Here is a 2,500-nt window from a genome sequence, read left to right as displayed (position 1 = left end):
CTTTGAGACAAGCATATCACTACTGGCAGGATAAACCAGATAGCTGCGACAGCTGCGCTCGGCCCTTGCTGGGCCGCCCGGCGCGTGCTCGTCGCATTCGTTTAAGACCGAGGCGATCGCCTGCGGCCGTACTCAGCTTCGACAGTCGCTGGCCGCGACGTCCACGCTCTCGCCGGCAGTGCCAGGCGGAGCGATTTGCGTTTTTTCTTTGCTCGCCCTCTCTCGGGCTCGATCCATTCAGTTTCGCACAAACAAGAGCTCTGCCGGCCGCCTGCAGCGGTGCCTAAAACCCGGGCATAACAATGCGACCGTTCTGCTAGGCCGACAAGCGCTCAAGCCAGACGCTCGATCGAACGCCCCCTACATATTAGTCGAGACAACGGCTCGCTCATTAGCATCGCGTTTGTACTTTAACTTTTTTCGGCTCGGCTTCTTTCGACGCCGATGCCGGCGACGCAGCACTCTCTCGCCCGCCAGCCACCGAGAAAAGGGTGCGCTCCGACCGGCCCCGCACCGCTCTTTCTTGGCTCATTCGAAATTACTGTCTTTCGCTCTGACATGCCTTACCTAGGGTTAGGTTAGTATGCTTGCACGTTTGTACTTTAACTTTTTTCGGCTCGGCTTCTTTCGACGCCGATGCCGGCGACGCAGCACTCTCTCGCCCGCCAGCCACCGAGAAAAGGGTGCGCTCCGACCGGCCCCGCACCGCTCTTTCATGGCTCATTCGAGTTTACTGTCTTTCGCTCTGACATGCCTTACCTAGGGTTAGGTTAGTATGCTTGCACGTTTGTACTTTAACTTTTTTTGGCTCGGCTTCTTTCGACGCCGATGCCGGCGACGCAGCACTCTCTCGCCCGCCAGCCACCGAGAAAAGGGTGCGCTCCGACCGGCCCCGCACCGCTCTTTCTTGGCTCATTCGAGTTTAATGTCTTTCGCTCTGACATGCCTTACCTAGTGCTAGGTTAGTATGCTTGCACGTTTGTACTTTAACTTTTTTCGGCTCGGCTTCTTTCGACGCCGATGCCGGCGACGCAGCACTCTCTCGCCCGCCAGCCACCGAGAAAAGGGTGCGCTCCGACCGGCCCCGCACCGCTCTTTCTTGGCTCATTCGAGTTTACTGTCTTTCGCTCTGACATGCCTTACCTAGGGTTAGGTTAGTATGCTTGCACGTTTGTACTTTATAACTTTTTTCGGCTCGGCTTCTTTCGACGCCGATGCCGGCGACGCAGCACTCTCTCGCCCGCCAGCCACCGAGAAAAGGGTGCGCTCCGACCGGCCCCGCACCGCTCTTTCTTGGCTCATTCGAAATTACTGTCTTTCGCTCTGACATGCCTTACCTAGGGCTAGGTTAGTATGCTTGCACGTTTGTACTTTAACTTTTTTCGGCTCGGCTTCTTTCGACGCCGATGCCGGCGACGCAGCACTCTCTCGCCCGCCAGCCACCGAGAAAAGGGTGCGCTCCGACCGGCCCCGCACCGCTCTTTCTTGGCTCATTCGAGTTTACTGTCTTTCGCTCTGACATGCCTTACCTAGGGTTAGGTTAGTATGCTTGCACGTTTGTACTTTAACTTTTTTTGGCTCGGCTTCTTTCGACGCCGATGCCGGCGACGCAGCACTCTCTCGCCCGCCAGCCACCGAGAAAAGGGTGCGCTCCGACCGGCCCCGCACCGCTCTTTCTTGGCTCATTCGAGTTTACTGTCTTTCGCTCTGACATGCCTTACCTAGGGCTAGGTTAGTATGCTTGCACGTTTGTACTTTAACTTTTTTCGGCTCGGCTTCTTTCGACGCCGATGCCGGCGACGCAGCACTCTCTCGCCGCCAGCCACCGAGAAAAGGGTGCGCTCCGACCGGCCCCGCACCGCTCTTTCTTGGCTCATTCGAGTTTACTGTCTTTCGCTCTGACATGCCTTACCTAGGGCTAGGTTAGTATGCTTGCACGTTTGTACTTTAACTTTTTTCGGCTCGGCTTCTTTCGACGCCGATGCCGGCGACGCAGCACTCTCTCGCCCGCCAGCCACCGAGAAAAGGGTGCGCTCCGACCGGCCCCGCACCGCTCTTTCTTGGCTCATTCGAGTTTACTGTCTTTCGCTCTGACATGCCTTACCTAGGGTTAGGTTAGTATGCTTGCACGTTTGTAATTTAACTTTTTTCGGCTCGGCTTCTTTCGACGCCGATGCCGGCGACGCAGCACTCTCTCGCCCGCCAGCCACCGAGAAAAGAGTGCGCTCCGACCGGCCCCGCACCGCTCTTTCTTGGCTCATTCGAGTTTACTGTCTTTCGCTCTGACATGCCTTACCTAGGGTTAGGTTAGTATGCTTGCACGTTTGTACTTTAACTTTTTTCGGCTCGGCTTCTTTCGACGCCGATGCCGGCGACGCAGCACTCTCTCGCCCGCCAGCCACCGAGAAAAGGGTGCGCTCCGACCGGCCCCGCACCGCTCTTTCTTGGCTCATTCGAGTTTACTGTCTTTCGCTCTGACATGCCTTACCTAGGGTTAGGT

The 2,500-nt window shown here is 56.8% G+C and overlaps 1 non-coding gene across 1 annotated transcript in view; it reads right to left on the bottom strand.

The window, feature by feature from the left end:
* LOC144423674 (small subunit ribosomal RNA) overlaps positions 1-42 on the bottom strand; it is a 1,809-nt gene extending 1,767 nt beyond the window's left edge. The window contains exon 1 of the ribosomal RNA XR_013476139.1: positions 1-42. This exon is cut by the window's left edge and continues 1,767 nt beyond it. This is a non-coding gene — a ribosomal RNA (small subunit ribosomal RNA).
* Positions 43-2,500: the final 2,458 nt, after the last annotated feature.

This window comes from Styela clava, chromosome 5, assembly GCF_964204865.1.
Source record: "Styela clava chromosome 5, kaStyClav1.hap1.2, whole genome shotgun sequence".
NCBI lineage: Eukaryota > Metazoa > Chordata > Ascidiacea > Stolidobranchia > Styelidae > Styela > Styela clava.
Note: the sequence above shows the minus strand (reverse complement) of the source record. Positions and strands in the feature narration are given on the sequence as shown.